The 24,258-nt window shown below is 36.3% G+C and overlaps 1 protein-coding gene and 1 long non-coding RNA gene across 4 annotated transcripts in view; one reads left to right on the top strand and one right to left on the bottom strand.

Moving 5' to 3' along the window:
- Positions 1–24,258, bottom strand: part of dlgap4a (discs, large (Drosophila) homolog-associated protein 4a) — a 305,849-nt gene that overhangs the window by 22,815 nt on the left and 258,776 nt on the right. The window lies entirely within an intron of this gene.
- On the top strand, positions 20,109–22,366 carry LOC147838295 (uncharacterized). Its single transcript, XR_015524105.1, has 3 exons — positions 20,109–20,653; positions 20,768–21,663; positions 21,749–22,366. It is a non-coding gene; the product is annotated as an uncharacterized LOC147838295 (long non-coding RNA).

Genomic DNA, 24,258 nt, shown 5'->3' on the forward strand with positions numbered 1-24,258 from the left:
TTCTTGCTGTGAGGCGACAGCACCACCTACTGCACCACTGCCTCGCCCCAATTTAATTTGACCATTTATTATTTTCTTGTTCACAATCACAGATATTTTAGCGGCAGTTTCAGAACTTGTCTGAGCTTATTACGTCTGAGAGATTACTGCAAATTCACTAGTACTACACATCTATAATGATATACTGTATTCAAACAGCAATACATTTTGTTAAATTGACATGCTTGTATAAAGCGTAGTGCAAATAAAGACCTTTTTCATGGCTGCTGCATGGAGGGCGCCATAGCGACCAGCGTCTTCCGGTAGAATGCTGAAAACTTACGTTTACAGCGTGTACAACTGGTAATTTACGCTCCGAAAAAGGGTTTCAATAACGTTTTTAATGGATAACAGAGTGTTTTTGTGACACACAACTTAGAAATGTGTCTGTTAAAGCCGTTATAATCTGTCACATGTGGTTCAAGAGCGTCACAAATACGAGAAAAACGTTCTCCTAGTTCACGGTTCTGCCGTCAGAAATACAGTGTTAGCTCAGCGGCTCTTTAAGGGTGCTTTCACACCTGTGAATCGATTCAGTTGTTCCGAAACAGAGATTTACAAAAGTTACATTGTTGCTCTTTGCTCTTGGAGCGGTTCGCTTTCACACTGCAAAGTTTCAAATCGGACCAAAAGAGCTAAAACAAGTCACGTGCGAGTAAACTCTCCTCACATTGGTCAGAGTGTCAGGGTTAATTTTGCAGCGTCCCGCTCAGCTGTCAGGAGAGGTGGTGGTTTGGTGATGATTGACAGGGTGCACGCGCGCGACGTGTTTGAGGAGAGATGTGGTGGGGAGGGGTGAGAAGGGTGCGCGACGATGCCTATTTGAGGACCGGGAGGGAGACGCGAGATTACCGGGAGATCATCACTCGTTTGCGGGCATCCGGAGACTCGCGAAACTTCCGGCCGTAAGCCTATTACATATCCATAAAACACTGTGATATAACCGCGCTCGGATCGGATCGCTTTCTCACTGCAATTGAACCGCTCCAGGGTTCGTTTCAATCGAGCCGAGACCACCTCATTCAAGCGATCTCGGAGCGATTATTTTGGTGCGGAACAGAGCGCGATTGCCCTGTTCACATATGCCAAACGAACCGCGCTAACTGGGCAAACGAGATACGTTCCGAAACAAAAGTGTAGGTGTGAAAGCACCCTAAGACACACACACGCACACACAGAGAGAGAGAGAGAGAGAGAGAGAGAGAGAGAGAGAGAGAGAGAGAGAGAGAGCAAACCAGAGTAACGTTACTGGCATGAAACTGAACAGGTATGAAAGTCGTGCAATTTACAAAAATTACCAATTAAAGTCTGTTATTGATCCTCTGCTGGCTGATTTGCTGTTCATTCTAATTGCGAGCCGTTTGTGTATTTCGTGTGTTGTATTCACCACGGTTTGTGTTTTTCTGTCATTTCGAAATGACACTAGCCTATATTTTTACTTTGTCACAGTTATTAAATCAGTGTGTCAGTGGCACAGTACAGGCTTTTTGGTCATTTACATTTGTTTGGGCTGGTTATATATTTGAAATAAAGAGAAAATGTTGACTTTAGCGATGACAAGGCTTCATTTAAACTGCAGAAGATGTCGTCTGACAACGAGGGGAAAACGCCTCACAGCAGCTGTTTTCCATCCTATTAGATCGCATTTCTTTAAATGATCAGTCCAGGAGATGCTGCTGATGGACAACAGTATTAGTTCAAAGAGGATAAAAGCAGGTAAAATAGATTAAGAGTATCATTTCAAAGCTGTCCAAATGTGACTGTTTACCATAAATATATACACTAGATGTCGCCTGGCCTATTGTTGTCTATTGGATGGAATGCGTCAATAGCGCCGCCATCTTGCTACAGGGTAGCGCTTCTTTGAAATGAATGCGGGACCAATGTACAGTGGAGGACTGTGGCCATCCAAAGCCAGAGATATACACATATACACATATATCTATGATCGGGAGTTTTCCTGGATGTTGGTGTGTAATTTGTTTTTTCTAATTACGAAAATTATAATTTGACATCACTTTTCTACATTGATGGATCAGTGACCGCACGGGCATTCCTGACAAAAAGCTTGTGTTTGTGTGTACAGAAATGTACTATTCACCCTCCCTGTTAAATTTGATCTAATCATGTCCTGAAACACACCTCCTCTCCTGCTTTCACTTCTCATACTGACGGAGAGAGCGATTCGTTTGTGAATGAATCCCCCTCACGACTCTTTCACTAAAGTTAGCCGACAATAATACAAGTTTCTGGCAGCGCAGCATCTCGTTGTCATATTTCTTTTGCATTGTTTGCTGATTTTATTCAACAAAACTAGCATAAGCCGAGTGTTTAGTGCGAGTTGGTGCTACTTTGCCTTATGGTGAATGCAGTAAGTGACTGTTATCATCAATAACATTACCTGATTAGCATAAAAGTTCAGAACATACAAAAACAGAAAAAAACGTAATCTTACCTATGAAATGTTCTGCCTTTGTGCTTTGATTTCTTTGTTTGCTCGTTACTACACTCGTAGACAGCGCTAAAGTCCCGCATCTTCACGTAATAACACTGTCTTGACTAGTGCGGTTGAATGACATTTGTCCTGGGAGCCCTGTACCAATGTGGCGGCGCTATTGACGCATGCTCAGGGTCCCTATGCGATATCTAGTGCATATATCTATGACTGTTTACATATATACACACACACACACAGTGAGAGTAAAAAGTATTGTATCCCCTGCTGATTTTGTTGGTTTGCCCACTAATAAAGACACGATCATTCTATACTTTTAATGGTAGATGTATTCTAACATGGAGAGACAGAATATCAGGGGTCACCAACCCTGTTCCTGGAGAGCCACCTTCCTGCAGAATTCAGTCCCAACCCTGATCAAACACACCTGAACCAATTAATAGTAGCTAAAGCAGCACTTGATGATTACAAACAGGTGTGTTTGATATGGGTTGCAACTAGGGTTGTAACGGTATGAATTTTTTACGGTATGATAATCGTCTAAAACAATACCACGGTTTGACGGTTTCACGGTATACGGTATTAAATAGTAATTCTCATAGCAAAGACCCTGAAAAGAATAAGAACACGTTTTCTGACTGAACAAAGGTTTTATTTCAACAAACTTTTGAAAGAACCATTTTAATAGAACTATAGAAGTCTTTTATAAAAATAAACTGAAAAATTTCCCATTTTAATAAATTAAATTAGAAGGAATAAACAAGCAAGGTCTTTTAAGATTAGACAAAAATAAACGTAAACTGTCCTTCCTTATAAGCAGGATAAATGGGAGACCAAAAGTGCAATACCAAGTTTATGGCTGTAAACATGTATTTAAAGCATTGTTTTTTTCAGTCTAGGTTGTGATGAAGAAATGTAAGCATGTTGAGATTTTCAGGACTTAATCTTGACCGCTGAGGTGAGAGAATGTGTCCACTTGTACAATGAACAAATAAAAAAATAAGAAAATAATAAATAATGTGTCAAAGTCCAAATAAACATGGTGCAAATCCTCAGTAAAAAATAGATATAAATATTTACTATACTATAAATAGTTACATAACGAAACTAGATTCAATATGGAACATCCTTAGGTTTTATGTGCCAGCATGGATATGGTTGTCTGTGGATATGGATTTGGATATGGTTGTCTGCAATGCAGACAAACAGCTGCACCTTCATTTGTGTCTTTTGAAAACAGCAAGAGCAGCAGTTCGTCTTTGCTGTGTCACTGTTTTGTCATGTTTCTGTGCTGCTGTGCATGCAAAAGTACTTAGTATGAGAATTATTTAATGCAAAACTTTTTTTTTTTTTTGCGTTTTATTTAGCCGCACATAAATGTATGCCTATCTCTCATTCCGTGTTGTTCAAAAAGCTCAGTGTTGGTCCACAAACAAAAGTGAAACCTATGCTTATTGGTTGTGATATAGCGAGTTTGAACCAATCTGGGCATGGAGAAGGGACAATGCATCAATGTATCATGTCTGGTTTGTCCGGAGACACAGTGACGAGCGTTTCTTTGTCAAATCAGCGTTGTCAAATTTTGATGACGTCATCGCACTGATTCCGGAGCCTCTGAAAGTCCGCGAATGTTATGTGATACAGCACTGGAAAGCTGAGATTCTCTTCTTTATGCCAATCTTTGAATTGTATGAATCGGATCAGCGGATCAAAAGTTATTAAACATTTAAGAGCAATACTTATTTTTAGCCGCGGGCGGATGTCTCGGTCTTTAAGGGTTAAAACCGTTGATATGCAATTGTTCATGGTATGATAATCGTGCACGTTCAAATCGTGGTAAATCGTCATACCGGTATATTGTTACAACCCTAGTTGCAACTAAAATCTGCAGGAAGGTAGCTCTCCAGGAACAGGGTTGGTGACCCCTGGAGAATATCAAAAAGAAAATCCAGAAAATAACTTTAAAGAAAATATTTTAATTCATTTGTATTTCATTAAGGGAAATAAGTATTTGATCCCCCAAAATTGATATATATATATATACACACACACACACACACACACACACACACACACACACACACACACACACACACACACACACACACACACACACACACACACACACAGATATATATATAACCTCTTTGAAACTAAAAATTCAGAAACATTTTTTTTTAAATAAAAGTGCGTTAACCTCTTCTACTTTGCTGCTCTAGCAGTGGTTGTTGTGGCACAACTTCCTGTGTTTGCTTTCTGAGCAGTAAAGAAGAGCTGACTCTGGGTTTGCAGTGTTATTGGGCACGTCAACAGATCAGTTCATGGTTTCAAATACTCACTGATACTGATGGACAAATTTTTGCAGTACCTGTGGGTATTTACAATATTAGTATCGGTATCGGAACAACCCTAATGTTTATCAGAAGTTGTAAACAAGCCAGACATTACTAGAGTATATTTCGAATGCGTTTTGATGAATTCAATTAAATACTACAATGAGTATGGGAAAAATAAAAAGCAATGTTGCGTGTGGCCTTCACTCCTGCCCGTAATTCTTACTTTCAATTGATCTTGTTTGTCTTTTTACCCTTTTCAGAGTTTTATTGGTTGATTTGGTGGCGTCAGGCCTTTAAAACGGACGGAAGCATGTCTCCACGCCACTACAGTTTTTGAAGGCTTTATTGTTTTGTTCTCCTTTATACTTTTCGTTTGATATTTGTTTGGAGTGGGGAGTTCCAACCTGCTTTAGGTTTGTTTGGTTGTTATTTATTATGTTGTTGGGCTCCCCATCTCTTGTCGTTTTGGATCGTTTTGCTGGATATGTTATATAAAACTTAGTTGGAGCTTTTTGGCCGTAGTTTATTTGTTACGTTGTCTTAGGATCACGAATCACATTTAAATTAGAGACGATGTATGTTTTAAAAAAAAAAAAAAAATAAAAAAAAAATAAATTACGACCAACTTGCTTTTATTTTTATTTGATGGCCTAGTGGTTAGCGCTGACATATGGTGCAGTTACACTTCAGGGTTTCCCGAGCTCAAGGACTCCTACTTGGCTTCCTGTCTCATTACTGTCCTATCCACTTAATAAAGGCAAAAAGGCCAAAAATAAATCTTAAAAAAATATATATATACTAATAATTAACTAAATAATTAATTTATTAATAATAAATTATTATTACACTAAAACTTTATATTTTTTCTTGACATTTCTTTATAACTATTAATTATTAATAATGTAACAATTTAAAATGCAGATTTTTAAAGTTATATATATTTAAAAAAAAATTTAGGGATTGTTTATAATAATAATAATAATCATTATTATTATTATTATTATTTAAAATGCATTTTTTTTAAAGTAATTTATATTTCAAAAATCATTTTAGTGATTGTTTATAATAATAATAATAATAATAATAATAATAATAATAATAATAATAATAATAATAATTAAAATGCAGATTTTTTTAAAGTAATATATATTTCAAAAATCACTTTAGGGGTTGTTTATAATAATAATAATAATAATAATAATAATAATAATTATTATTATTATTATTATTATTATTAAAATTCTGATTTTTTAAAGTAATATATATTTCAAAAATCATTTTAGGGATTGTTTATAATAATAACAATAATAATAATAATAATAATAATAATAATTAATTAATTAAAATGCTTATTTTTTTAAGTTACATATATTTCAAAAATCACTTTAGTGATGTTTATAATAATAATAATAATAATAATAATAATAATTAAATTGCAATTTTTTTAAAGTAATATATATTTCAAAAATCATTTTAGGGATTGTTTATAATAATAATAATAATTAAAATTAAAATGCAGATTTTTTTAAAGTAATATAGTAACATTGCTTCAGACAATTTCACTACAAAACTAAATTATTAATTACCCTAAATGAATTATAATACAAATGATTATTAGATAATATAATCGAAATAGGAAACAAACTGCAACATTATAACGGCTGTACAGCAAATGTTCTGATGCGATGGCTTTGACACCAGTACAGATCACTTTTACAGTCAGTTTTAATTCAACATTTCACAGCCATAACCCAAAACACAAAGTCTCTTAAAAATGCCACACATTTTTACCACCAGGGTCTTGTCTGAGAGCAGCAGCAGGAGCAAGCATTTACATCCTCAGATCTGAACATTATTCCTGATCCTGCAAAACACTCAAACGTCTCCATGTTGTGCGTCTGTGCGTGCGTGCGTGTGTGTGGTGAGGCTGATGATATTATTTGTATTAGAGCGCTGAACAGTGTAGGAGAAGCTTGTACAGGCTAGTAGGCGGAATGAGCAAAATCACCACACCGTGACTCATTTCATTTCACCATACAGTCATGTACACAGGAAATTCAGCCTGTGGATGATTTATAGGTTATGAAAGTATGAAGTGACGTCCAGTGTTTAATAATCAACAGCATAAAATCTGGCTCAAATTCAGGGACGCAAACTAAAAGATTAGACTATTATCATAAGTCTAATATTAGTGCACAGTATGAAAAGAAAAGCCAAACACTAATAATTCACACAATTTGAAGTCATGTTCTAAATTATGTGAGAAATACGATCACATATTAATACATTACAGAATGTATACTTTAAAATAGAAACAGTATAAACATGTACACTCACCGGCCACTTTATAAGGTACACGTCCAACTGCTAGTTAATGCAAATTTCTAATCAGCCAATCACAGGGCAGCCTTTCAATACATTTAGGCATGTAGACATGGTCAAGACGATCTGCTGCAGTTCAAACTGAGCATCAGAACGGGGAAGAAAGCTGATTTAAGTGACTTTGAACGTGGCATGGTTGCTGGTGCCAGACGGGCTGATCTGAGTATTTCAGAAACTGCAGATCTATGTGGATTTTCACGCACAACCATCTCTAGGGTTTACAGAGAATGGTCTGAAAAAGAGGAAATATCCAGTGGGCGGCAGTTCTGTGGGCACAAATGCCTTGTTGATGCCAGAGGTAAGAGGAGAATGGCCAGACTGGTTCCAACTATTAGAAAGGCAACAGTAACTCAAATAAGCACTCGTTACAGCTGAGGTCTGCAGAAGAGCATCTCTGAACACACAACACGTCCAACCTTGAGGCGGATGGGCTACAGCAGCAGAAGACCACACCGGGTGCTGCTCCTGTCAGCTAAGAACAGGAAACTGAGGCTACAATTCACACAGGCTCACCAAAACTGGACAATAGAAGATTGGAGAAACGTTGCCTGCTCTGATGAGTTTCCATTTCTGCTGCAACATTCAGATGGTCGGGCAGAATTTGGCATCAACAACATGAAAGCATGGATCCATCCTGCCTTGCATCAACGGTTCAGGCTGGTGGTGGTGGTGTAATAATGTGGGGGATATTTCTTGGCACACTTTGGGCTCACTAGTACCAACTGAGCATCGTGTCAACACCACAGCCTACCTGAGTATTGTTGCTGAGCATGTCCATCCCTTTATGTCCACAGTGTCTCCATCTTCTGATGGCTACTTCCTGCAGTATAACTCACCATGTCATAAAGTGTGAATTATCTCAGACTGGTTTCTTGAACATGACGATGACTTCACTGTACTCAAATGGCCTCCACAGTCACTAGATCTCAATCCAATAGAGCACGTTTGGGATGTGATGGAACAGGAGATTCACATCATGGATGTGCAGCCGACAAATCTGCAGCAACTGTGTGTTATCCTGTCAATATGGAGCAAAATCTCTGAGGAATATTTCCAGTATCTTACTGAATCTACGCCACGAAGGATTAAGGCAGCTCTGAAGGCAAAATAGGTCCAACCCGGTACGAGTAAGGTGTACCTAATAAAGTGTCCAGTGAGTGTATATACACTAGTCATAGATTGAATTTACCAAAACGATACTATATTGTGATATTGTTATGATATAAGATGACTTGTATTGCAATATAAGATTAGTGTCATATAACCCAGCACTATACAGCTCTAGTTTGGATTTATTTCTTATCTGAGTTCGGTCCGCACTGAGAAACAGAGCCGGGTTAAACATGACACTGAGTCTTCAGTTTTGGTCTGAGCACAAAGGCTGAATTGAGTGAAGATCAGGGCTAATATCTGCGCTGAGAACAATCCTCCTCTGTCTGGACTGTGCTCAATACAGACTCAGTGCCAGGACTGTCCAATTGCAGACAATATTGGACAAATCTGCTTCCCGTTTGGTGCCAGGACAGATGCCATACAGCAGTCGATGGCCAATAGAGATGAATGATATTATGACATGGAAAGATTTACCAACATACAGTTGAAAAGCTGAGCGTTATATTGATAAGCACATTTACTGCATGCAATATTATGTCATATCAACTTAGCAAATTAAGCTGACATTACTGGGGATATGAATAATTTTGAGCTTTTATGTTGTCAGAGTTCAAAAAAGGGATGTTGGGTTATATACAGGTAAATCTGCATTGTAATATGCTGGTAAAATAAATTCATTAATTTTCCTTTGGCTTGGACCCTAATTTATCAGAGGTTCTCAATATAATATTAAACTGTACGGTACGACCTCCACGGTTCAATACGCGCTTGTGAACTGCGGTTTTCTCAGTTTTGCGTTTAAATAATTTGTGCGTTTTCTATCTCCCTGAATTGACTGTGTGTGCCTGTAAGTCCATGAGCTGAGATGAGGAAAGTCATCCCTGCGAGTAAATATCCAATCACTATGCTCTAAAGTTAGGGAGCGCTTGGCCATCATTCCACACTTTAACATGGCGAGCGGCGGTGAAGTGAGGCTCAGGCAACAGTACAAGGAAGCGCCGGCGAAGTGATGCAACAGTACAAGAAAGAGTCAGCGACTTTTAAATCTGCGATGTGAGGACATTTAGATTTTGCCAGTAAGTATAATGTTAATAAAAGACAAAACAGTGAACTAAAAATAACTGTGTGCAAGCATTGATTTACACTTATAACCATGACTGCACAGCGCCATCACCCAGCAATATCACTGTCTGAAGGCAGGATAGCAGAGAAGCTAATAAAGTCCTCCAAATAGCAACAATCCCTCGCTGAAACTTTCAAGCAAACATACCCAACTGGTTCCGAGAGACACATAAAATAACAAAGGCAGTGCGGGTGATTATTGCTAAAGACTTGCAGCAGTTTTTGGAGAACTTTTGTCGTCTTATAAAAGCACTCAATCCACGTTACAGACTACAGTATCGCATTTTTTCAGCACAGAGATAATTAAGATGTTTTATTTATGTTTAAGTACAAATATGTTTATTTGAAATGGCCAATTTATCTTTATTAACTTCACATGTGGCGAGGCAGTGGCGCAGTAGGTAGTGCTGTCGCCTCACAGCAAGAAAGTTGCTGGGTCGCTGGTTCGAACCTCGGCTCAGTTGGCGTTTCTGTGTGGGGTTTGCATGTTCTCCCTGCCTTCGCGTGGGTTTCCTCCGGTTTCCCCCACAGTCCAAAGACATGCGGTACAGGTGAATTGGGTAGGCTAAATTGTCTGTAGTGTATGAGTGTGTGTGTGGATGTTTCCCAGGGATGGGTTGCGGCTAGAAGGGCATCCGCTGCGTAAAAACTTGCTGGATAAGTTGGCGGTTCATTCCACTGTGGCGACCCCGGATTAATAAAGGGACTAAGCCGACAAGAAAATGAATGAATGAATGAATGAATGAATGAACTTCACATGTATGTTTATTTTCAAAGTGTAGGATTTTACATGTTCCCTAGTTTGTACATGGGCAACCAGCAGCTGTGAGATTTCAGTGTTCGTTTTTTTTATATACAATACACTAGGAACTGCTGTACTTTTCTTGGCCTTTAACTTAAACAAAATGAGCATTGCAATAAATCACTTTTATTTTGAACCTCTTACTGTTCCTATTGCCTATAGAATAAAAAAATTGTCAAGCCATGAGAACCGAACCGAAAACCATGTTAAAAACCGAGGTATGCATTGAACCGTGGGCTAACTGTATTGTTGCATCCCTATTATCCTCCAAATATCACACAGCCCAAAAACAAAGCGACACCACAGAGCTTAAAAGACTAAAAAAAAAAAAAAAAAAGTACAACCAAGATGCTTTCAAGGAAATCAAGAAAAGCCCATAGTAATAGAAGTGCAGTGGCTAATTATTTCCGCTGACAGATATTGAATGACTGAGAGATGTAGTGCCAATTTAATTAAAGACTTTTATACTGCGAGCCAAGCTCAAAGCAGCAGTGCATTAATTACATCAGGCTCTCCCTATGGATCTTCAGCCGTGTGAATAAAACACTGAGGGTGAGTGAGTTTATGACAGTTGTGGCTCTGCAGGGGAGAATCAGATCCAGATTAGTGGCATTAGAGGCAGTCTCTGCCCCGCTGCCCCGAGCAAACCTCACATGGCCTTTCAGTCACACAGAGGACAAGCTCTAAAACACAGCCTCATTGAGGGCACTCAAGCCTAGTTCACACTACTAGTAGTGTAGCGGATCGTAAATCTCACGGTTCGGATGACTTTATGTTTTGTGGATCGGATTTTTCAATCAGGATTTTTCCATTCATTACAGAAACAGCACTGCAAGACATTTTAGGTTTTATCAAACAGAACTTAGAGCCTGTAATTTTATTAAAAATAAAATGAAGTAATAATAAGCTGAATAAGAATAAACTGTATAAATATTCAGAACAATTCAGTGTTACTACTACCGTTGCTGATAACGCTATATTTAACATTATCATTATTGTACAGCCCATACAGGGCTCGAAATTGCGACCATTTTGGTCGCATATGCGCCCGAAATTTAAGCTATGCGACCTCATAATATATATTGGGAGCATTCGTGCGACTGCATATAATGGTTGTAGTGCGACCTAGTTTGGTTTTTTTCTAAAAACGTGGTAAAAATCGGTCTTCCCTGCCGATATATTGGTTCATATTAGCTGTCAATCACTCAAGACTTTCCGCTGTTAGATGACAGGGAGGTGCAAACGGCAGTGAAAAGTACACTGACTCTCGATGCGTTGCATGCACTGCGTTTTCAGCCAACACAATCTCACGGCAATTCGTAACGTTTTCATACGTTTCCTCGTGAGATCAGGCTGCAACAGCGCAAATGTCCGCTAAAACACCATCGTCAAATAAGCTCGCCTTTACTGAGTTTAAACTGATGCGGGTTATAATAAAGAACAGTATTGCGCCGGTGGTCATCGGGAGAATCCTGCTCTGCCCCCCTCATATTGGTCCGGCTGACTCGCATGCAAACACAGAAAGATGTAATTCAGCGCGTAACGAGGCTGAGCATTAAAACGACACGAACCGAAACCAAAACTTTTATAAGTGAGACTTTTCTTCCTTTCTTTTGTCCGTTCTTTCTTGAGGTGTATGTTATTTTTCTTTTTAATTACTGATGACTGCTTTGCAGCTTTCAGCATGGGATTGAATGATTTCTTATATTATTTCGTTTGTTTTGTAGCAGAAATATTATTTATCAAATTGACATGCATATATAAACAGCAGTACAAAATAAATATTTCTTACTACAATGCTTCATTTGTGTTTGATGCAAGCCATCAATTTATTTTTTATAAAGTAACAGTAGGACTTTATATAGCAGATAACTTACATCAAAGCACATTCAAGGCAGCATGATGATGAGAAATATAATTCATTATTAGTATTATAGTCTTCATCGTCATCATTAATATTTTATAATTATTCAACATTCATTTAGGAATTATTGCACAAATATTAAGTCATCACAGCGTTAATTAGATAGTTATTTCTGGGTTTTGTTAGTCCCAATTGATGTCGTTTTCAAAAACAATAAATACCTTAATATACAACTTGTCAAATATATCATTCATTTTTGGTGGGTGCTTCTTAATTTTTTCTGGTGCTCCTAAATTTTTTCTGATGCTCATAAATATTTCAAGTTGGGAGCACCGTAGCTACCAAGTAAGAAAGTTAATTTCTAGCCCTGCCATATTTTATCTTCAGGGCTCAAAATTAACTTTTTTACTTGTAGCACTGGTGCTCCCAACTTCAAATATTTAGGAGCACCAGAAAAAAATGAATGAGCACCATTGCGAAGTGTATTTTAAGGAATTTATTGTATTATAAAACAACATCAATATTTGTGCAATAATTCCAAAATGAAGGTCTAATAATTATATAATGTTAATGATGACGAAAATTACAATAATAGAAACAATAAATTTCGCATGATCATGCTGCCTTGAATGTGCTTGAATGCGAGTTACCTGCTATAAAAGTCTGTTACTTTATGAAAAACACATTTATTGTTTGCATCAAACAAAAATGAAGCATTGCAGTACAAACTTTATTTTGCACTAGAGCTGCACGATTCTGGCTAAAATGAGAATCGCGATTTTTTTGCTTAAAATAAAGATCACGATTTTCTCATGATTCTGTAGATGTAAATTAAAGGTATGGTAAAAACAAACATATGGCACAACATCGATGATAATAATAATATTATGTGTAGGTCTGCTGGTATCTATAAATATTCTATTGTATATTAATCTATTATTATAATAATTATGATGTTGCATTATTATGTTTGAGATATATGCTTGCAATCTGTCATATTAGACAATTTAATTCACTGGTAAAATCAGACATTTGCCATTATCAGATTATATTCAATTATATATAGGCTTGAGTAGTTATACTGACATTGTAAACCTTTATTTTCATGCACAACTGTGTGTTCGCTATGAAAGAAAAAACATCAAATGCTTGTCGTAATCATAACTCTAAAATGCGATTTGATCATTTAAATAAAGTGCACACTTTCGGTTTAATTTTGACTGCTAAGTACTGTTCATACTTCGCGCGCGGCTCCCAAACGATCACTCCTCGCCACAAACTGAATATTATTTACAACTGTATTACCTGTTACTCACAACATATGCAGATTCTGTTCACTAAAGTAGACGCGCGCCCTCTCTGTGATAACAGCTCACGGTCAGCAGCTCATGTCACGTGTGATTTCCCGATCGCGAAAACATCATTATATAAAGACAAAAATTACATTTTTAGGGGAATTATACCTTATAAATACAGCATGTGACTCATTCAACATCATTTGGAGGTGTATATGTCACTGAGCAACGTGTGTGAAACAATAAAAAGACTCATGCAGCCGCCTTTTCTTCACTCCTGAACTTGAAAATATGATTGGCAGAATCGAAGAAATGCTGGATTAAGATCATCTAGGGCAGGGGTATCAAACTCAATTCCTGGAGGGCCGAAGCCCTGCACAGTTTAGTTCCAACCCTGCTCCAACACACTTACCTGTAGGTTTCAAACAAGCCTGAAGGACTCAATTGGTTTGATCAGGTGTGTTTAATTAGGGTTGGAACTAAACTGTGCAGAGCTGCGGCCCTTTTGGAATTGAGTTTGACACCTGTGGTCTAGGGGGTCGAATCGAGATCGCGATCTTTTATCGATTAATTGTGCAGCTCTATTTTGCACTATTGCTTTTATATGCATGTCAATTTCATAAATAATATTTCTGCTACAAAACAAACTAAAGATTATAATAAATCATTTAATTCAATGCTGAAAGTTTTTTTTTAGTTAGTAACTAGAAAAATAACAAATCAAGAAAGAATGGACACAAAAAAGTAAGAAAAGTCTCACTTCTATCACTTTTTAAGAGGCTAATTCTGCATGTTTGTAGCATATGAGTCACAAATTCAGTGTCCTTAGCACCATTGGTCAGTAATTTGCTTGTTTTAGTGTGGTCAAAAGTATCGAGTTAGGTACCAATCGATACTGAAATTTTAAAAACATTTGAGCACTGTTGGTGTGATACCTGCATAAACGTTAGAGCTGTGAACCTATACTGGTCTCATGGTTCGGTTACGATTATCATGCCATCGGTCGTTTCAATTCGATATCTCGGTGCATTGACGATGCTTTCCATGGCTATTGTTGTATTTTGGGGGGTGGCTATAACAAGCTGTCTATATAAATACACACGCACGCATGCACACAATTACGCAATTGCACACACACACACACACGCACACACACACACACGCACGCACGCACCACTATTAAACTTCGTTCACCAAGTTTAAATACATGAAAAAAAACGCTGATTGGCTGTTGTGTTAACATGCTCAACAGAAATGACTGTGATTGGCTGTGAAGGTCATTGGTTCACAGTTCTTCACCAGGTACAAACCGATACACGTACACAGAAGCATGTTAAAGCCGTGTAGATCAGTCGATCCATCAGTGCATCACTCGTATGCCAGCTAATAGACAGACCAGCTGATTGATGTGGCATTGAAACACTCCAGTGTGCATGCATCTGTGTTTGAACGGCGATGAAGAATGGCCAGGTTTTAAACAAGTTTATGGTAAGTTAATGATGACAGAATTAAAACTTTTAGGTGAACTATCTCTTTAAGGTGTGCTTTTGTCAATCTGCTCACAAGTGGACAACACGAGATACAGGCATAAACGAGGTCCAATGAAAGCGAGGCATGGTTCGGTACAGTATAGTATGCATTAGTGTTGTCAAAAGTATCAAATTCAGTACAAGTTGCCATAAAATTTAATTCTGTATCCCGCAGACATTTATGTGCTTTCTGAAACTCCACTGATTGGCAATTGTGTTCATATGCTCAACAGAAATGACTGACTGGCTGTGAAGGTCATTGGTTTACCACTATTAAACTACGTTTAGCAAGTTCAAACACAGACATTGGAGCATTTCAAAGTTGCGTTGATTAGCTGGTGTGCATATGAGCTGACATATCATATGACATATGAACAATCTGCTGATAGATCGACGGATCCACACGTCTTTGAAATGCTTCGGGGTAAACCATACCCAACACAATCTCACGGCAATTCGTAACTTTTTCATTTAGTGGCTAATTCGTACAAATTCGTACGATCTAATTTGTACATTTTAGTACGATTTGCGTATCCCCCAATGACGGTTGGGTTTAGGGGTGGGGTCAGGTGCCACGCCTCCTTTTTAAAATCGTACATTTTCTTACGACTGAATTCGTACGAATTTGCCACTAAACTGCCAAAACGTAAAATACTTACGTTTTCTCGTGAGATCAGGCTGACCATACCATACTGCTCAGTGGACTGTGGAAAGTTTTAAGGTGCTCCACTTTTGAACACTTCCAGAAGTAGTTGGAAATGATCAATTTACATGGTTGAAGTCAAGAACTGCAGAACAAAATCATTATGTACCTGGTCCTTGATACCCAGTCCTAATGTCAGTGGTGTTTAACATTCTTCAAAATATATATTTCTGTGCGCATCACAACAAAAAATTGGTTTAGGACAATTCAATTTTAAGATAGATTATCACTGAATTTTCATTTCTTGGTGAAATTTCCCTTTAAGGGGGAAATCTGACTGCTGTCTCATAACGTACGAAGTCTAAGCAAGAAAAAGTACCAGACTCCACTACAAAAATGACACTAGTTTAACATTATTTATGAGTGAAAGTAGTTTAGTCAGTCTGACCTTTCAGCCACTCTGAGATTTTGTGACGTCAGCTAAATTATAAAGCATACAACTCATAAATGCAATTTGTTTATATTAAATTTATTTCAATATATTAAAATGTATATTAATTTATTTAATGTAATTTATTTATTGTAATTTAATTAATTACTTTTTATTTATTTTAAATTTATTTATTTTAAAAAAATATTTATTGACATTCATTTTCAGTGTAAAATTATTACTTGTGTTTAAATGCCATTTTTCTATACTTATTTTTAAGTCCAAACAGAATTGGACTATTGTTTTATTTTTATTATTATTTTGTTACAGAGCAGCAAAAAAAAAAAAAACACTTTAAAATGAAGTTTATGTAATTTTTCTGAACTAGCAGGGTTTTGAAATTAATGAATGCATTACAGTGATTATTCCTCAGACTATAGTCGCATAACCAAAATCTATAATCGTTGCATCCCTAGTGACGCGGTCTGTATATTGTTTATTACCCTAATTTGAATATTCGTTCTAAATTTGCATGTTAATAGGACTTCAAAACAACCATATTTGCTCTATTTAATTGACTCTGAATGTTGTACTTTAACAGTAAATGGCTGCTAATATGATTTCACTAATTAGATATTTGCAAAGATTTATTTTCTTAAATTATATTATTAAGAAGAAACTCTGAACAAGCGAATATAAAACCAGCTTTACCTCAATCTACTACCTGTTTGCTACAAGTTGGACGAACAAGACTAAAAATACTGAGCATAGTATTTATTTTTCTACTATAAAAGAAAAGGGTTACAGGTTTCCAGCATTCTTCAAAATATCTTCTTTTGTGCATTTTACAGAATGCTGGAAACCTGTAACCATTGACTTCTTTAGTATTTATTTCTCAAGTTTTCCCAGAGAAATGTACACATTCACTATGCAATCACATATTTATATGTGCAAAGTATCCTGCAGCCTTTTTACATATTCAAATTCCCGAACAATGCATGCACTCCTCAAATATTATCTGTCCCTGGATTTGCAACATAAACAAATGCACTGGATCTGATTCAACACATTGAAACCAGCCTTTGTGTGATCAGATTCGGATCTCACACGTGCAATGTAAACCTGGCAGCGCTTAAAAAGCCATAAAGCACAATTTCTCCATCAAAGAGCCTCTGTAAACATCAGCTGTCATGTTTAGGTTAGTGTTGTCATGTTTTGCCTGTCTAGACAGACGCATGAACGTAAACACACCTCCACACGCCACCATAACATGCTAACGACAGCTAACCTGCTAATTCAATCAAAACAGCACCAAATCACACTCTAAAGGGATTAACGGAAGTGAATTCTGACGCTTAAGCCTGTCATTATCTGATGTGTTATTATTGACTTCCTCTAACCCCGAGCACATGCCAAAACCAGCGTCTCGAGGCGATGCGCGCGCGTTTGCTCGTTCCCGCGCGCGCGTGCCCACTCGGCGAAACAAAAATCCACACACCTTTTCCTCTTCCTCTGTGTGTGAGGCGATCACCGTCGATGCCGTACTTCCATTACGTCGCATAAAACCGACTGAAACGAGTGTGTTTTGTCGTTCTCTGTTGTTTCGCTGTGATATCGTTTCCGTTCGGCGGATCCACCGTCCACGTCTCGAGGAGTCGAGGAAAAAGAAGCGATCCGGTAATCCGCTTTCAGGACGCGGGATTGGAGAGAGACGCGCTCTAGGCGTTTACTCTCTGCGCTCTGATTGGCGAGAGGGCGGAGCGGAAGCGCTTGACGCGGTCCAATCAGAATCGATATTTGTGCGTCACACAGAATCCCCACGTGCGCGCGCGCGCTCTCTGTGCCTCAGCTTCACATTAGCCGTGGTTGTTGCTAGAAGGAATACAGCCGCGGACGGAAATTAACAAGAATTATTTATATTAATTATTCATTTACCAATTAATTGTATTTTGTTGACGTCTATCCCTTCCCTAATCCTAAACTAAACCATTACAGTAATGTAAAAATACTAATTATTGTTGTACAGTGTCACAAAACAAATCTATTTTGATGTGAGTATCCGCAGCTGTATCTCTTCTAAGTTTTATGGTCAGCCGGGCTGTGGCTCAGTCACGTGACCTAAGAGCGCGCCAGACCAGGGGGAGTTCATTGTGAAAACTCACAGCAAATCTACTTTTCATGTCGTTTGGTAACTGAATTAATATCTGACAACGAGTCCTGTGTCCGAAAACAATCTAAACATTCAAGGCTTGTTTTGAGTATTTATTGATCATTGATAGTCATTTATTTTAAATAAGTTGAAAAAAAATCCTTTCCCAGAGATGGGTTGCGGCTGGAAGGGCATCCGCTGCGTAAAAACTTGCTGGATAAGTTGGCGGTTCATTCCGCTGTGGCGACCCCGGATTAATAAAGGGACTAAGCCGACAAGAAAATGAATGAATGAATGAAAAAAATCCATCCATCTATCCATTCATCCATCCATCCGTCCGTCTACCTATCAATCTATCTTTCTATCCATAATAGAAGTCTATCCGTCTGTCTGCCTGTCTATCTGTCAGTCTGTTATACATTCATCAAGCAATCCATCCATTCGTCATCCATCTGTCTGTCCATTCGTGTCATCTATCGATCTATCTGTCCGTCTGTCCGCCATCCATCCATCCATCCATCCATCCATCCATCCATCCATCCATCCATCCATTTATCCATCCATCCATCCATCCATCCATCCATCCATCCATCTATCCATCCATCCATTTATCCATCCATCCATCCATCCATCCATCCATCCATCCATCCATCCATCCATCCATCCATCCATCCATCCATCTATCTATCTATCTATCTATCTATCTATCTATCTATCTATCTATCTATCTATCTATCTATCTATCTATCTATCTATCTATCTATCTATCGTCTTTCTGTCATCCATCCATCCATCTATTCGTGTCATCTATCTGTCTGTCTGTCATTCATCCATCTATCAATCTATTTATCCTTCCATATGTCCGCCCGTCCCTTCATCCGTCTGTCTGTCATCCATCCATCCATCCATCCATCCATCTTTCCGTTTGTCTGTCCATTCGTGTCATCTATATGTCTGTCTGTCTGTCTGTCATCCATCCGTCAATTCGTCCGCCCGTCATCCATCCGTCCATCTATCCATTCGTGTCTTCTATCTGTCTGTGTTTCTGTCATCCATCCACCCATCCACCCACCTATCTATCTATCATCATCGATCCTTCTGTCCATTTGTCCATCCATCCATCCATCTGCCATCATCCATCCGTCCATCCATCTGTCTATCTATTTAAGTCTGCATGAACCGGAAACTTCAACCCTTTTTTTGTATTGTGATGCAGTTCCTAGAGAAACTGAATATTAAACAGTGGGCGTGGCTGTGTAAACAGAGGGCGTGGCTTGTTGTTTTTCTATTGTAAGCTGATTCAATATAGTAAAGAATGCATTTCAGAAAGATAGGGAAAAGAGTTTGGGGAGAGTTATTACTACCTAACACACAGCACCCGCTCACCATTTCTGTTATTTGTCAAAACTGACAGCTGAAGGGGCGTGGTTAAGTGTGTTAGCCCCGCCTATTACCTTAGACAAACCTAATCTGAGAGTTTAACTGAAAACAAACAGGAAGTGCATTTTCAGACTTTCATTAAATATTACAAGGATAAACTATTATTTTTATCTAAATGACATGCGCAGGTGAATTGTTCAGCACAAAACTAGCCTCGCGACAAACAAAATCATGTGGTTAGTTTTGATTTCATGTGGACTTTAAGAGTATAGTACGCTGTTTCAAGCAAATGAAGACTGTCGCAATGTTAAAAATGCTGCAGAATTACTAAACAGATGGTCAAGGTTTGCTTTTTCTTGACAGTTTGCTACCTAAACTAAATTGCATTATGCAGATTCCTCTCCAAAAATAGACAAGACTTTATTACTTCTGAGAGTAGCTCTTTACTTCCTCACAGACTTCACAAGGGACAGTTCAATCCAAAAAATGTAATAATTTTCTGATGATTACATGTACACACCATGGCCTTATTTAAAACCTTTACGAGTTTCTGTTAAACACACAAGAAGATATTTTGAAGAATGTTAGAAACCTGTAACCACTGACTTCCACAGTTTTTGTTTGTCTACAATAGAAATCAATGGTTACAGGTTTCTAGTATTCTTCAAAATATCTGCTTTTATGTATTTTGAAGAATGCTGGAAACCTGTAACCACTGACTTCCACAGTTGTTGTTTTTCTATAATGGAAGACAATGGTTACAGGTTTCCAGCATTCTTCAAAATATCTGTTTTTGTGAATTTTGAAGAATGCTGGAAACCTGTAACTATTGACTTCCATAGTATTTTTTTGTCCTACCATAGAAGTCAATGGTTACAGGTTTCTAGCATTCTTCAAAATATATTATTTTTGTATTATGAAGAATGCTGGAAACCTGTAACCATTGACATCCATAGTAAGAAAACCAAACATTATAGTAATCCATGGTTACAGGTTTTCAGCTTTCTTAAAAAAAAAAAAAATGAATTTGTGTGTATTTTGAAGAATGCTGGAAACCTGTAACCATTGACCTCCACAGTATTTGTTTGAGTACTATGGAAGTCAATGGTTACAGGTTTCCAGCATTCTTCAAAATATCTTCTTTTGTGAATTTCAAAGAATGCTGGAAACCTGTAACCATTGTCTTCATAATACTTGTTTGTCCCACTATAGAAGTCAATAGTTAAAGGTTACCAGCATTCTTCAAAATATCTTCTTTTGTGAATTTTGAATAATGCTGGAAACATGTAACCACTGACTTTCCTTAGTTTTTGTTTTTCTACAATGGAAGTCAATAGTTACAAGTTTCCAGCATTCTTCAAAATATCTTTTTTATGTGTATTTTGAGGAACGCTGAAAACCTGTAATATTGACTTCCATGGTATTTGTTTGTTCTACTATAGAAGTCAATGGATACAGGTTTTCAGCGTTCTTCAAAATATTTTCTTTTTTGTAAAGAATACTGGAAACCTGTAACCATTGACATCCATAGTAGGAAAAGCAAATATGGAAGTCTATGGTTTCAGGTTTCCAGCTTTCTTAAAAAAACTCTATTGTGTGTATTTTGAAGATTGCTGGAAACATGTAACTCTTGTCTTTCATGGTTTTTGTTTTTCTACAAGGGAAGTTAATGTTTACAGGTTTCCAGCATTCTTCAAAATATCTGCTTTTGTGAATTTCAAAGAATGCTGGAAACCTGTAACTATTGACTTCTATAGTAGGACAAACAAGTATTATGAAAGTCAGTGGTTACAGGTTTCCAGCATTCTTTGAAATTCACAAAAGAAGATATTTTGAAGAATGCTGGAAACCTGTAACCATTGACTTTCATAATACTTGTTTGTCCTACTATAGAATTCAATAATTACAGGTTTCCAGCATTCTTCAAAATATCTTCTTTCGCAAATTTCGAAAAATGCTGGAAACCTGTAACTACTGACTTCCATAGTTTTTGTTTTTCTACAATAGTCAATGGTTACAGGTTTCCAGCATTCTTCAAAATATCTTCTTTTATGTATTTTGATGAATGCTAGTAACCTGTAACTATTCCATAGTATTTGTTTTTCTACAATTTTTTTTTTTTTTGTGCAATTTTTAAAGAATGCTGGAAACCTGTAACCGTTGACTTAAATTGTATTTGTTTTGCTACTATGGAAGTCAATAGTTTCAGGTTTCCAGCATTCTTCAAAATATCTTCTTTTATGTATTTTGATGAATGCTAGTAGTAGTATATTGTGAGTAGTATATTGTGAGTAAATCTTTATTTTTGCGTGAACTATCCCTTTTAATTCTGTCACTTTAAATGATAAATAATATCAAAACCCAGTGGATTGTAGATCCTCTCCAATATAGGGTAAAAAAGCAGATGGACCACCCTGGCCACTGGTTTATCAAACTAATCTGCTTGATGTCTGTTAATTCCTCAAATCGGGTAAGATGAGCTTTAATTTGTGCTGGAAGTTTTGCTCATGATGGGATGTTAAGCTGAAGGATTCGTCTCTGCAGGACACCGACTGTACAAAAATGTAGGTCAGGAGAAACAGTTCACTGATAAATAACACGCACTTAGCAGTGGACATTTGAAATGTTGTGTGAAGTTGTTTAATGATTAAAATATTTAAAGGTTAACACAAGTTTATGTCTCAGTTCTTTTAAGAAGTTTATTTTTCACAATTTACAAGTTTTTTTTGTACAATTCTCAGGTTAGATTATGAGGCTGAACTGATGTGGTTTTCCAGAAACTCAGGGTTTGCATCTTACAACTTCAGAATAATTTCCTCAGAATTGTAATAATAAAAAAAAAAAAAAAAAAAAAAAAAAAATATATATATATATATATATATATATATATATATATATATATATATATATATATATATATAAATATATATATATATATATATATATATATATATATATATATATATATATATATATATATATATATATATATATATATATATATATATATATATATAATAAAAGAAAGACAAACCATTCTATAAAATCTGGCAATCTTTCATAGATTATTTTAAATACACCAATTCTACAGGACATTTTAAAATTATATTAATTAATATATTATTATATTTTTATAATATTTTTATTATTTTTATTGTATTCATCTATTATTATTTGACTTTTTATTTATTATTTTTCTTTATTTTTATTAATTAATTTATTGTTTATTTATTCATTTATTTATTTAATTAATATTTTTTGTAATTAATAGTTTGTTTATTATTTATTATTATTTCAGTTTCTTATGTATTGTTTGCATATTGTATTTTATTATTTTTTATTGTATTCATTTATTATTATTTTCTTTTTATTACTTATTTAGGGCTTATTACTTATTGTTTATTCTTTATTTATTTAAACGTTTTTTAATTTTTATTTATTTAATTTTGATTATTATTTTCAATACTATTATGTAGTTTGTATATTGTATTTTTTAAACATTTTATTGTATTTATCTTTTGTTATTTTACTATTTAGTTATTTTTATTAAGTAATATATTGTTTATTTATTCATTTATTTATTTAATTGATTGTTTTTTGTTTTTAATTTTTGATTGATTATAATTATTTATTACTATTATTATGTTTACTGTATTTATTATTATTCCACTTTTGTATATGCATATTGTATTATTATCATTTTTATTTGTATTTATTAATATTTCATTTTCTAATCTAGTTTGTATATTGTATTTTAAATTATTTTTTATTGTATTTATCTTTTATTATTGAACTTTTGTCTATTTATATTTTTTACATTTATTCTTACCAAAGAATTTATTGTTTATTCATTAATTAATTGATTTAATAAATAATAAAAAATATTTCATTTATTTTTATTATATTTACTATTAATTCACTTATGTGTGTTTTTTATCATGTTCTCCCTGTGTTGGCATGGGTTTCCTCCGGGTGCTCCGGTTTTCCCCACAGTCAAAACAAATGCGCTATAGGTCAATTGAAGAAACTACATTGGCCTATGAGTGTGTGTGTGTGTGTGTGTGTGTGTGTGTGTGTGTGTGTGTGTGTGTGTGTGTGTGTGTGTGTGTGTGTGAGAATGAGTGTAAGGGTGTTTCCCAGTACTGTCTTTGGGCTGGAAGGGCATCTGCGTGTAAAACATGTGCTGGAATAGTTGGCGGTTTATTCCGCTGTGGTGACCCCTGATGAATAAAGGGACTAAGCCGAAGGAAAATGAATAATAATAATAATAATAATAATAAACTTTCATAATATTGACCACATTAATTGATCATGATTATATTTATCTCCGGAATGACCATAGTACTTAAACAAATCTGTTTACATAAGATCTTTTAGATTTGAAGGGTCAGAAAATGATGACAGGATTTAAATTTTTATTTATATCTCCTTGTAAGGATCTGAGAGTGAGCCACTTTTCTGCCTGCAGATCATCTGTCTGGACTTGCCCACATGCCGAGCTCTCAGAGGGAAAAGATCCGACTTCACACCTTTAACATCTTTATGACCGACACAGAAAAACAGGCGTTTGGTTGCACTGACATCACCTTTGAGGCAATAAAATGACATCATGAAAAGTCCACGAGAGCCGTGCTTATCAAGAGAGGTTTATAGCAGCTTGTTGTGGACTTTGTGCCTGTTATCAGTGCTCATGGTGTCTGTGTACATGTATGCACACAT

This window comes from Danio rerio, chromosome 23 (assembly GCF_052040795.2).
Source record: "Danio rerio strain M-AB ecotype USA chromosome 23, GRCz13ab, whole genome shotgun sequence".
Classification (NCBI taxonomy): Eukaryota; Metazoa; Chordata; class Actinopteri; order Cypriniformes; family Danionidae; genus Danio; species Danio rerio.